Source organism: Budorcas taxicolor, chromosome 2 (genome assembly GCF_023091745.1).
Source record: "Budorcas taxicolor isolate Tak-1 chromosome 2, Takin1.1, whole genome shotgun sequence".
Classification (NCBI taxonomy): domain Eukaryota; kingdom Metazoa; phylum Chordata; class Mammalia; order Artiodactyla; family Bovidae; genus Budorcas; species Budorcas taxicolor.
The window spans coordinates 48,186,866-48,200,958 of NC_068911.1; positions in this window are offsets into that span (position 1 = coordinate 48,186,866).

The window sequence follows — 14,093 nt, forward strand, 5'->3', positions numbered from 1 at the left end:
ACTTTGTTGGACTTATAAACAAATCGAACTTAATGAATGTGCTCTTGGAATGGAATTTATTTGCATGTAGGGGACTTACTGTACTTCCAAACTTATGCAAAAGTACCCCTTCTTGGTCCCTCTGCTAAGTGATGCAATCAGCTTCTCGAGGGAGGAGACACCAGGTATCCTGCAGTTCTGAGCATTTTGTACTCAAAGTTCAAGGGTCATACTGTGGTGGTGGAGGTGGTTCATTCTGCCAGACCTCCTTCCACGTCTAAGCCCAGGGCAGGCACTTGAAACATTTTGGAGCTCTGTTCCTGCATCTCTGAGGTAGGGAGAAAGGTGAGGACTCGTGATCCTGGGCCCACTCCCTTCCAAGGTCTGTCACAGAAATCCAGCGAGGTCAAGGGGGAGATGGAGAAGAAAGCACCCCTCCCAGAGCCCTCTCTGGCCTAGTGCCCACTCTTTCCCCTGTCAAGCCCTTCTCGATGGGGAGGCGACCTGCCCCGCACCCCATGCCTCATGGCCTGTCCATTCCACAGCCACACGCGTTGCCCCTTGAGCCAGACCCCAGGGTGGCCGCTACAGACAGGAGCAAGGAGGACAGCACTCCCACTCCTGTCACCTCTCTGCTCATTTCAAACAAGATCACCCAGAGAGCTGCCCTTCTGCCCTGGGGCCAGGCCAGGGGATCAGTCATGAATTACCCTGGTCTTGGGTGCACAGGCTTACAACCCAGGGCCCTTGCAACCATCCAGCAAGCCAGTGGCCTGCTCCGCCACCCCAGCCTCTGTGCACGGCCGCATTCCCCTCCACATCTGGGGCTCCAGGATCTTTTTATGGAAATGAGGGAGGAGAAAGCATAACACTTTCAGGCTAAGAAAAATTACAAAGAGAATGACTATACCTGTGCACTCACTACCCACAATTAACAGATGATGGCATCACCTTCTCGATGGATGTGAGTCTGAGTGAACTCCGGGAGTTGTGATGGACAGGGAGGCCTGGCGTGCTGCGATTCATGGGGTCGCAAAGAGTCGGACATGACTGAGCGACTGAACTGAACTGAACTGAACATCTCTGTAAGTGCTTGAGAGATTTCTAAAATAAGAGAATCATACAGCTATCACTTCATTTGCATCAGCCCCAGTCCCTTTACTTGGCCCAACAAGCAAACTCCATCTGAAATCAGTGTGTGTGTTCCTTCCACCCTGACAAATCTATTTTGCTTTATAGACATGCATCCAAAAATACAGGATAGAAAAGCTTTATTGTTTTTACTGTTTACATAAAGTCATACTGAATTTATAATTCTGAAATATGCTTTCTTCACTCAGCATATTCATACTGCAGCTTTAAGCTCTCTTGTTGTTGATTCCTATAAATCAATCTCATTTATTTCAATTGCTGTTAGAACACATGCATGTGAATATAGCATGATTTATTTAGCCGTTTCCTTCCTGGTACGCATTCTGATTTTTCACTACTATAAACAATGCTGGGTTCATGGTCCTGTTTCATCTTCACATGGAGGAGTTCCCTGAGGAGGGTGCCTTGCAGAAGAATTTCTGGGTTATATGTTTGAAGCCCAGCTAGCCCTCAAAGGTGGAGAAGGAAATGGCAACCCACTCCAGTGTTCTTGCCTGAAGGATTCCAGGGACAGAGGAGCCTGGTGGGCTGCCATCCATAGGGTCGCACAAAGTCGGACACGACTGAAGCAACTTAGCATGCATGCATGTATTGGAGAAGGAAATGGCAAGCCACTCCAGTGTTCTTGCCTGGAGAATTCCAGGGACAGAGGAGCCTGGTAGGCTGTCATCTATGGGGTCGCACAGAGTTGGACATGACAGAAGCAACTTAGCAGCAGCAGCAGCAGCCCTCAAAGGCCTCTGCTAGTGTTCAGCCTTCCCAGCAGGGAGCAAGAGTCTGTGTCTCCCACCTTGATCACTCTGGTCCTTGTAGGCCCCTTCTAGCCATGCTCCTTGGTCGAGTTAAGTGACAACTTGGTTGAGTTAAGTGACAACTCTCCAGACTTGGCCATTAAGCAGGCACTGTTCTGCACCTGTTGACTCCCACGAATGTTGTCCTTTAAGATATAAGCATCTGAATGCAGAGTTCCAAAGAATAGCAAGGAGAGATAAGAAAGCCTTCTTCAGCGATCAATGCAAAGAAACAGAGGAAAACAACAGAATGGGAAAGACTAGAGATCTCTTCAAGAAAATTAGAGATACCAAGGGAACATTTCATGCAAAGATGGGCTTGATAAAGGACAGAAATGGTCTGGACCTAACAGAAGCAGAAGATATTAAGAAGAGGTAGCAAGAATACACAGAAGAACTGTACAAAAAAGATCTTCATGACCCAGATAATCATGATGATGTGATCACTAATCTGGAGCCAGACATCTTGGAATGTGAAGTCAAGTGGGCCTTAGAAAGCATCACTACGAACAAAGCTAGTGGAGGTGATGGAATTCCAGTTGAGCTGTTTCAAATCCTGAAAGATGATGCTGTGAAAGTGCTGCATTCAATATGCCAGCACATTTGGAAAACTCAGCAGTGGCCACAGGACTGGAAAAGGTCAGTTTTCATTCCAATCCCAAAGAAAGGCAATGCCAAAGAATGCTCCGACTACTGCACAATTGCACTCATCTCACATGCTAGTAAAGTAATGCTTAAAATTCTCCAAGCCAGGCTTCAGCAATACGTGAACCATGAACTCCCTGATGTTCAAGCTGGTTTTAGAAAAGGCAGAGGAACCAGAGATCAAATTGCCAGCATCCGCTGGATCATCAAAAAAGCAAGGGAGTTCCAGAAAAACATCTATTTCTCCTTTATTGACTATGCCAAAGCCTTTGACTGTGTGGATCACAATAAACTGTGGAAAATTCTGAAAGAGATGGGAATCCAAGACCACCTAACCTGCCTCTTGAGAAATCTGTATGCAGGTCAGGAAGCAACAGTTAGAACTGGACATGGAACAGACTGGTTCCAAATAGGAAAAGGTGTACATCAAGGCTGTATATTGTCACCCTGCTTATTTAATTCATATGCAGAGTACCTCATGAGAAACGTGGGGCTCGAAGAAACACAAGCTGGAATCAAGATTGCCGGGAGAAATATCAATAACCTCAGATATGCAGATGACACCACCCTTATGGCAGAAAGTGAAGAGGAGCTAAAAAGCCTCTTGATGAAAGTGAAAGAGAAGAGTGAAAAAGTTGGCTTAAAGCTCAACATTCAGAAAAAGAAGATCATGGCATCTGGTCCCATCACTTCATCAGAAATAGATGGGGAAACAGTGGAAATAGTGTCAGGCTTTATTTTGGGGGGCTCCAAAATCACTGCAGATGGTGATTGCAGCCATGAAATTAAAAGATGCTTACTCCTTGGAAGAAGAGTTATGACCAACGTAGATAGTATATTCAAAAGCAGAGACATTACTTTGCCAACTAAGGTCCGCCTAGTCAAGGCTATGGTTTTTCCTGTGGTCATGTATGTATGTGAGAGTTGGACTGTGAAGAAGGCTGAGGGCCGAAGAATTGATGCATTTGAACTGTGGTGTTGGTGAAGACTCTTGAGGGTCCCTTGGACTGCAAGGAGATCCAACCAGTCCATTCTGAAGGAGATCAACCCTGGGATTTCTTTGGAAGGAATGATGCTAAAGCTGAAGCTCCAGTACTTTGGCCACCTCATGCGAAGAGTTGACTCATTGGAAAGACTCTGATGCTGGGAGAGATTGAGGGCAGGAGGAGAAAGGGACGACCCAGGATGAGATGGCTGGATAGCATCACGGACTCAATGGACGTGAGTCTGAGTGAACTCCGGGAAATGATGATGAACAGGGAGGCCTGGCATGCTGCGATTCATGGGGTGGCAAAGAGTTGGACACGACTGAGCACCTGAACTGAACTGAACTGAACTGTCCCGTGACTCTCTCGAGAGTTGCTCAGCTTTTGTCTCCCGTGACTCTCCCCTTGGATGAGAGACTCCCACCTGAGCTGAGGACAAGGAGTGCACTTCCTCTCCTTTTCTTTCACTGTCAGGCCCCTTCATGAACTGAAGTGGCCTCCTGAATGGGCCAAGAAAGACATTCTCTCAGAGCAGAACAGCTCCATCGGGATTTGTGCCCTGGATCTCAAGGGTGGTTCCCCATCCCCTGGCTCTGTGGGAATAGTGGGACAGAGGACCATCATCTGCTCTGTGGGGTCCCACAGTGCTAGAAAGGCAAAGTGAGCAGTGACCTTGCTGGCCACCCCAGCCTCACTCACCGTGGCAACCAGGAGTGTCTGCATCACACCTAATAACTACTAAGCGAATAAAACTTAGTTTAACTTAGTATGAATTTCAGATACATAACACAAATTTCAGAAAGCAAAGGAAGAAAAGGAGACAGGCAAAATGAGCTGGAACTGGTGTTATGGCACAGCTCCTACTAGTTAAGGAAGCAACTGAATAATCACAGGAAAAGACAGGGGGCAGGATGGTGGGATGGTGGGAAGGTGGGAAGGAGAGGAGATGCAGGAGTTCTGAGTGCTGGGGTGGGGCCTCCCCAAAGGCAGGAGGAAGCACTCCTGGTGCAGCTCTGCCCAGCAGTCTGGAAGAAACAGCAAGAGACCAGGTTCACAATGAAAGGCACTGCAAGAACTCAAAACTAGACTCTACTGAGGTATCTGAGAGGAAGGGGATGTGTTTTGATGTCTGCAACTTTGTTGTGCATCAAAAATAAAGACTGATGGATGGAAAGGAAGAGGGCTGGAGAAACAGTGATAAAGCAAGTATCGGACAAGGTCGATGCGATTTAGTCATGGACAGATGGAGATGCACTGTAAAATTCTGTCATCATTTCCATATGTAAATTTTTTATGATAAAATGTTGAAGGGAACAGGTAATACCCGCTCTTAAAAATTATCATAAGTATTACATGAGATAATGAATGTGGAAGGCTCTGTACACTATAGAAGATTTGCAGATTGTTTACATGATTAAATAGTATAACAGAAAAACAAAGAGAGATTAATGAAATAAGGAAACATATAGAGTGCCTTTCAGAACCAATACATTTAAAATACCAAAGGAAATACTGGGTAGATTATCACACTTCTGGCAATGGAAACACTGACTATAATCAAAATGAATGCAGAATGAAAAGACAAATTGATTAAAGTAATTTTTAAAAATCAGTGGACATGAAAACACAAGCAAGTATCCAACTTACAGATAATTGATATCCCTAAAATAGAGAACCTACCAAATGGAAATAAAAATATTCAAAGGTAAATGAGAAGGAAATATTTCTTTAAAAAGGAAACTATACAGCTACAGATTGAAAGGGCATTCTATATTCCAGAAGAAAATGATACAGGAAAGTAACATTAAAGCATATCCTACTAAGCTTTATCAAGGATAGAAAAGAAAGTCTACAGACATCTAGGCAAAAAAAAGGAAAAAATAAAGTAACTCATTACAAAGAAGAAAATAACACTGTCTTCAGATTTTTCCCAGCACCACTAAATTCCAGAAGGCCGCAAAGGAATGTATTCAACATTGATGGGAAATAAAATGTGACCTAAAATTATACACTAAATTGAGCAATAGACAACCACAAATATGCAAGTACCCAAAATATTGCATCCATTAAGTTCTCTCAAAAGTCCTAAAAACAGCCAGACAACCAACCATGGCATACTTGGAGATACCTGTAGAAAAACTAGAGATGGTCTGGAAGCAAATTACTTACAGCATCAGGGCTAAAGAGAACCAAAATATGATTCCAGGAGATCAATATTCTACAATTAGCCACATGAGAATGATATAAACAAATCAAACTTGAAGGTATGGGCAGGAAAGGGATTTGGGAGAAAGTCTAAATCTTTTTCTCATGTCTCATAATGAGTTATCAACTACTGTCTGAATTTTGATAAATCATGGAATGGAGTTTTCAATATTATTATAAATATAAAACTAACATATAAACTGTCAGAAAATATTCAAACTACACACACATGCACACAGAGAAAACATTAACACTCAGTAAGGTAGCATAAACAAAACAATAGAACCCAAATCAAACTTGACAGATAAGCCAATAAGTATAACTGGATAAATTCATACCCTAAAAATTATATTTGAAAAGTCTACTTGCTAAAAATAAAAGACAAAGAGTTGTACCAAAGCAAAGACGCTGGGAAGCCAGAGAGGAAACGCACGGGCAGAGCCGTGGCGGGCAAGACTGAGGCTGTGAGAGCACCGTCAGTCAAGACAATTCAGGGGATGCATTATGGGGAGGAAGACACTTTACAATGATAACGAGGATAATATGTAATAAAGCTCTGTCAGGAAAATGTATGTGCCAATGAATGAGGCACCAAACTATAAAGGGAAAACTATAGTAAATATACAGAGAGAGAGAGATAACGGCAGCAGAAAGACTGAGCTCATCTCTCTGTGCCTGTAGGGCTTCCCAGGCGGCACTAGCGGGAAGAACCTGCCTGCCAGTGCAGGAGACTGAGAGACACAGGTTCGATTACTGGTCGGGAAGATCCCCTGGAGAAGGACGTGGCAACCCCCTCCATTGCCTTGAGAATCACATGGAGAGAGGAGCCTGGCAGGCTACGGTCCCTAGGGTCATAGAGTCAGACACGACTGAAGCAACTTAGCGCACACTCTCTGCCAGAACCAATCACAGAAATGCAGTGACAGAAGATTCAGCGGGGTTGGTCTATGTCACAAAATGAATCTATATGTTTCAAGCCCTGCCCAGCAAAATCCCTGCCTTTTCAATGCCCATGAAACAATTACAAACGGGCACTTCCAGACATCAAGAGCCCATAGGGCTGCAGTGTGCTGGGGCTAGAGAGGCCATGACACCGCCTTCTTCCTGCAACCCCACCTAGCGGGGTGTCAGCCTACAGACAAGGCTGCTCAGGTGACTCAGACACACAGGTTGGCCTCCTGGAACCAGATAAGACAGAACAAGGCAGGGGAGAAATAGATGGGGGAGGAGCAAAGACAGAACTCACAGCACACGAATCCAACCAAGATGCCCCAACAGTGAGAATAAGAAATAACCACAAAAACAAATTATAAATCATAATAAAAGCAAATTTTGCTTAAATCCATACAAAAATTATGAAACCTGGAAGAAATGAATGACTTTCCAGGAAAACATAAGTTACCAAATTTGAATATAGGAAATAATATGCAGAATGCAGAAAAATTAACAAAGGAATTATTATGGGGAAATATTTTGTATATCAATTCCATAATCAGACACTTTGCTGAATTCTCTTACTTTTAAAAAAAGTTCACAGTAGATTCTTCTGTTTGTTTCAGGTACACAGCTAAATCATTTGACAATAATGACAATTTTGCTCCCATCTTCTCAATTTTAATATAGTATTCCTTTTCATTTTCTAACTCTATTAACTAGGCCTTTCAGGACAATGTCAAAGAATCTAATGAAAATGATCATTTTTACCTTATTTCTGCCGTTAATGTCAGGCTTTCGGTGTGTACCATCCCATGGAAGCTAGTTTCTTGTTTGAGTTTCTCTCTCTTGCTACAATTCTTATTTTAGGTGTGACAGCACATTTTTATCAAATACCATTTAGGCTTTAATGGAGATAATCACAGTTGGTGTTTTATTTTTCTTAAGACTCTTTAATACAGAAAATTATTTCTCAATTCTTTTTTGAAAATTAATTATTTCCTGTAAAATATTCTTTCATTCTTACAATGGGTTGTACTGCATTATTTTAAATTTTTGTTTAGAGATCTCACTTGCTAAAACTTTATTTCAAGGGTTTGCATCAATCAATATGGAATTTTACTTCTGCGTTCTTTTTACCAGATTTTGGACTGAATTTTATGGTAGCTCCATAAAATGATTTTGCAGTTGCCTTTTTTAAAGTTCTGGAATAGCTTACATATGCATTCAAATTCTATTCTTTGATGACACACAATTCAATCTGTGCCTAGTGGTTCAATATAAAAATTCAGAAGAAGGAAACAAAATTATTATTTGTATATCTGGAAGAACCAAGAGAATGCATTGAAAAACTATTTAAACAGTAAGAAAATTTAGTTAAGTAACTAAATATAGAATTATATTCAAAGGTAATTGGCTTTTGGAGGAAAACTACCAGTTAGACAGTATGATGAAATGATAAAGACTCCCTTTCCCCATCTAACTTCCCCCACGTGCACATGACCCACTCCTCAGACCCCCCACAGATGGGCCTTTTCATTCAAGGATGTTAACCACGGGATTCTCCTCTATCCCACTGGACAATAACCGCTGAGAATATCATCTTGATTGGTAAGATAAACATTACATAGATAATTATTTTAAAATTGCATAATTTCTTCCAATTTTATTAATGATACAAATATATATCAATAGTATCCAAGCAGCTCAGCAATGTTTTCACTACATAATGTGGAAGGAAAAAAAGTCCCTTCTGGGGACTGCCCTGGAGGACCAGTGGTTAAGACACTGTGCCCCCTGGGCAGGTGCAAAGTTCTGATCCCTGGTTGAGGAGCTAAGATCCCACATGGCAAGTAGTATCGTGTATGCCCTGCTGGGAATACAAGAGCCCATTCTGCTACTTTTTTTTTCCCAGCTGCGCTGTGCAGCATGTAGGATCTTAGTTTCCTGACTAGGGATTGAACCCATGCCCCCTGCCTTGGGATCTCAGAATCTTAATCACTGGACCATCAGGGAAGTCCCTCTACTACTTCTTATGGCTTCTGCTTGCATTATTACTAACATCATCAGTTCACAGCTTAATACCCTTCAATTTTATGAAGAAATCTTAAACATAGATAAATCCATCCATAAATCCAACTAACCTGGCACAAAGACACTGTAACATTCCCTGAGGGAGCCCAGACTCCTGCAGGGCCTTGTGACCCTCCCTACAGAGATGGCTGGTTGGGCACCTGTGTCCATTCATCCAGGCATTATCAGTAACCGTGTTGCCCGTGCCAGCACCATCGGGGCACATGGCCCAGCATCCAGCAACAGCGGCTGCCCAGAATGCATCAGGAAGGGTTTGGTGAAGAGCACCAGAGCCACTCAAGGTATCCCATTTATTAATGGAGAACAGGAGGCTTTCACAGCTACTGAAACGATGAGGGTGAGAGTCGAGGAGGTCACAGAAACTGTCCCGGTGCCCCCTACAACCGAGCAGCTGGACCTTGGAAGCTTCCACCCACTGCCACCACCCAGGCATGGGATCTCTTTCTCTTCCACCTGCCCGGCTTCACACCAGGACCTCCCTTCAGCTGCCTGTGCCAGACCGTGAGAAAGGGGACCCTAGGAAGTATAGTTCCGGGTGCCTCATGTGCAGTAATGCAGAGAAGAATGCAGGAGAGACGCAGAGTCTGCAATGGACAAGACAACTGGGCTACCTCCAACCCATAGGGGCAAATGCAGCTTTGCCTCTCCATGCACCACCCTTCACACAAGCCCTGCTCAGAAGCAAAGGGGCGAAGCCCACTGTTCTGTCTCTGGAGAACTGTGTCCCATTTCCTGAGATGCAGTCATTTGGGCTTCATATTAGCAAAAAGAGGACAAGAGATACAAAACAAATGGGGAAATGCATACAAATACATAATAAAGCAAAGAACTCATGTGCAGCCATCCCAAACCCCATTGCCTTTATAGATATATGTTCCTGCCCTCCACACACGTCTCCTTGGCCTCAGCCAGCACCTGCTGACTGCCCTTTGTGTGCCAGTGATCTCTTCATCACTCTAGATTTCTTCTCTCTTCCATTTACCCACCACAGTGCCCCAGCCTGCCTTCTTCTGCACAGCAAGGTGGTGCCCTCACTTGCTTGTTTCTCCCGAAATGCTCCAACACCTTCATCGCCCTCACCCTCACCTGATGACTGTCCCGCTGCATGGATGGAACAGAAGCCACAGAAGAGAGCTTTCATAGGCTGCCTTTATCCACTGGCCTTAGTCTGCAGCCTACCTCCAACCCATCACTCCGGCTTCCTGGGTGCTGGTGGGCACCTCCTCAAGCTCTGTGTGCCCACCTTTTGTCCCCAAACCTATGCCACCTACAGCCTTTACCATCCCCACTGATGGCAACACTGTGCTCCCAACTGCCTGGGTTGAAAACCCTGACATTGTTTTTAACTCTTTCTCCCAAAGCCTCCATGCTGGGAAGCCTGCCAGCCCTACCTGCAAAATGCACCCAGCATCTGGCTACTTCTCACCCCCTTCACAGCTCACACTTTTGTCCCATCCACCATCAGCATCCATCCAGATCACTGCCCAGTCCTCCAATGGCACATCCACAGTCCATCCCCACAATCCCAGCCAGGCTCCTGACTCATTTGGAGTGCTAACTACCGCACAATTGCACTCATCTCACACGCTCGTAAAGTAATGCTCAAAATTCTCCAAGCCAGGCTTCAGCAGTACGTGAACTGTGAACTCCCTGACGTTCAAGCTGGTTCTAGAAAAGGCAGAGAAACCAGAGATCAAATTGCCAACATCCACTGGATCATCGAAAAAGCAAGAGAGTTCCAGAAAAACATCTATTTCTCCTTTATTGACTATGCCAAAGCCTTTGACTGTGTGGATCACAATAAACTGTGGAAAATTCTGAAAGAGATGGGAATACCAGACCACCTGACCTGCCTCTTGAGAAATCTGTATGCAGGTCAGGAAGCAACAGTTAGAACTGGACATGGAACAACAGAATGGTTCCAAATAGGAAAAGGAGTACATCAAGGCTGTATATTGTCACCCTGCTTATTTAATTCATATGCAGAGTACCTCATGAGAAACACTGGACTGGAAGAAACACAAGCTGGAATCAAGATTGCCGGCAGAAATATCAATAACCTCAGATATGGAGATGACACCACCCTTATGGCAGAAAGTGAAGAGGAGATAAAAAGCCTCTTGATGAAAGTGAAAGAGAAGAGCGAAAAAGTTGGCTTAAAGCTCAACATTCAGAAAATGAAGATCATGGCATCTGGTCCCATCACTTCATGAGAAATAGATGGGGAAACAGTGGAAACAGTGTCAGACTTTATTTTTTTGGGCTCCAGAATCACTGCAGATGGTGACTGCCACCATGAAATTAAGACGCTTACTCCTTGGAAGAAAAGTTATGACCAACCTAGATAGCATATTTCAAAAGCAGAGACATTACTTTGCCGACTAAGGTCCGTCTAGTCAAGGCTATGGTTTTTCCTGTGGTCATGTATGGATGTGAGAGTTGGACTGTGAAGAAGGCTGAGCACTGAAGAATTGATGCATTTGAACTGTGGTGTTGGAGAAGACTCTTGAGAGTCCCTTGGACTGCAAGGAGATCCAACCAGTCCATTCTGAAGGAGATCAACCCTGGGATTTCTTTGGAAGGAATGATGCTAAGGCTGAAACTCCAGTACTTTGGCCACCTCATGAGAAGAGTTGACTCTTGGGAAAAGACTCTGATGCTGGGAGGGATTGGGGGCAGGAGGAGAAGGGGACGACCGAGGATGAGATGGCTGGATGGCATCACGGACTCGATGGACGTGAGTCTGAATGAACTCTGGGAGATGGTGATGAACAGGGAGGCCTGGCGTGCTGCAATTCATGGGGTCACAAAGAGTCGGACATGACTGAGCGACTGAACTGAACTGAACTAAAGCCTCACAGGCCCCATGGGCCTGGCTCCAGCTCTCTGAGGCCTTCCCTCCAGGTGCCCTGGAACTCTCCAGCCACATGCCCTCACTGTGACTCACACCTGCCTTAGGGCTTTGCACTCTATTCCCTCTGTCTGGAACATCTTTTCCATAGACATCTGCATGGCCAACACCTTCACCTTCTCTTACCTTCTTCAAATCCCTGCTGAAAGGCTAGAAGCTTGCCATGGCCACCTAGGTAAGTTACAGTTGGCACCCTCAGACCACTGACACCTTTCTACTTTGTCTCTGTGACAGACACTTAATCACCTCCACCACAGTGCATGAATTATGAGACACATTGTGCTTATTGTTAATTCCTCTCCCTCCCCCAAGAATGTAGGCTCATGGAAGCAAGAGATGCCTAGCACCAGAGCAGTGTCTGCTCAGAGGAGCTCCGTAACTGTTGGTGAACAAGAATCAACATGGTCAGTTATGAGTTTACAGAGAGTCAGCACTGAGGGAAGAAGCAGCATTGTCAGGCGTGGTCCCCTCCCTGAGGACTTCACAGTCCACACAAGGAAAAGGCCTTGGATATGAGGAGCCTAGGTGCTTGCCAGAGAGACTCCAATGGGTCTCAAGAAGCTTCATCAACCAGAGCCCAACTTGCTGCTGCTAATGGCTTAGGACCCCATGGAACAGAGGTTGGCAAACAGCAGGCAGGAGGAGGGAGAAGGTGTGGGTATTTCACCCCCCAAGAGCCACCTGCCTCCACAACCTCAAAAGTTCCCTCTGCTCCCATCATCTTCCTAAAGTTTCCCCTTGAAAAGGGACTCCTTAGAGGAATCTGTAGCAAAAAAAAAAAAAACAAAAAACCCACGACAGGCAGGAAAGAAGAGATATGGCAATAGAGTCCATGAAAGCTGATACTTTATAAGCAGCTCCAGCCAAGGTCAGGAAGAAGAGCACCACAGCCTGAGGCACCAGCAGGTGATGCAGCCATTGGTGAAGTGGGAGCTGAGAAGTCCTGCATGGACCACTGCACCTCAAAATATCACCCAGGGCCACACAAAGCCCACCAGAGGCCGTCCCATCTCTCATTTCCATTTTCTTCCTGCAAGAGGCTCAGAGATGGACTGGCTGGGCAACAGCAGCCTATAAGTGTGCCAGATGCTGACGGAGATGCACTTCAGTTTTCTGCGCAAAGTAATTTGAATTTATTTTGAATGACAACGACTTCCTGGAGAAAAGTGTTGAGAAAGTTCTGAAGAGATCCCCAGGTCCAATAGAAACTCAAAGGCTAAATCCCTCCTGGGCACAGGAGGGAGGGGGCCGTGACAGTGCCCAGGCTGTGAGCCAGGCTGTGAGCTGTGCTGTGGTTTCGCACATGCGCACCAAAGCATCTTAGAGCCTGCATGGTGTGGACACCCGGAGGTGCTCCGTCCTCGGCTCCTCCTCCAAGCGCTCTGGGGCTGGGGCTGGTTGCGTCGGGAGGGGGTATGAAAAGTTGGAACATTTAAAATGAAAGATTGAAATAATGACTTCTCTAAGTGACAGCAAAAACACTGTCAAAATCTAAAAGCCATCCCTATGTGAAATTCTCGGATGTTACTGGACAATGGACCTTCTAAAATGAAATCTATTACAAATAACAGGCTTAACAGGCAAATTAGACCTACCTAGTCTGCCTAAAGGTGAGCTTTGTTCTTCCTGTTCCAGCAGACCGCATGCTCCCTTCAGTTCAGTTCAGTTCAGTTCAGTTCAGCAGCCCAGTCGTGTCCGACTGTTTACGACCCCATGAATCGCAGCACGCCAGGCCTCCCTGTCCATCACCAAGTCCCGGAGTTCACTCAGATTCACGTCCATAGAGTCGGTGATGCCATCCAGCCATCTCATCCTCTGTCATCCCCTTCTCCTCCTGCTCCCATCAAAGTTTTTTCCAATGAGTCAACCCTTCGCATGAAGCTAAAAGTCCCAGGGGGCTCCCCATCATGGAGAAATGGGCTGCTCCCATGTCCTTTCTGCTCCAATTTAATTTGGAGGGTCACTTCATAACTGAGGACTCATAGCATCTCTTTGAGGTCAAGTATTAACTCATATGGCCAGGAAGATGAGTTAGCACAAGTATTCATGGAAGCAATTTGCAAGTTTGTATCAAGAACCTTTGCAATAACTCACAGATACTGCTTTTACATAATCTTACAGAGATGTGGATAAAAGCCAATACATAAAGATGTCTGGCAAGCATTCACATCAAAGCAAGAAATGGTAAAGTAACCCAAACTAGGAAGTAGTTAAGTAATAAATTATCACAGCGGTGGGACATAATACAGCTACGAAAAATACGTTAACAAAAAAGCAGTTTTAAAGATGTGAGGAAATGTTTTCGATTTAATACTGAACCAAAACAGGAATGCAAAACTTTATTTACAGTATGAACTTAAGAAAAAGAACAAATCATTATGCTGTACACCTTAAGCT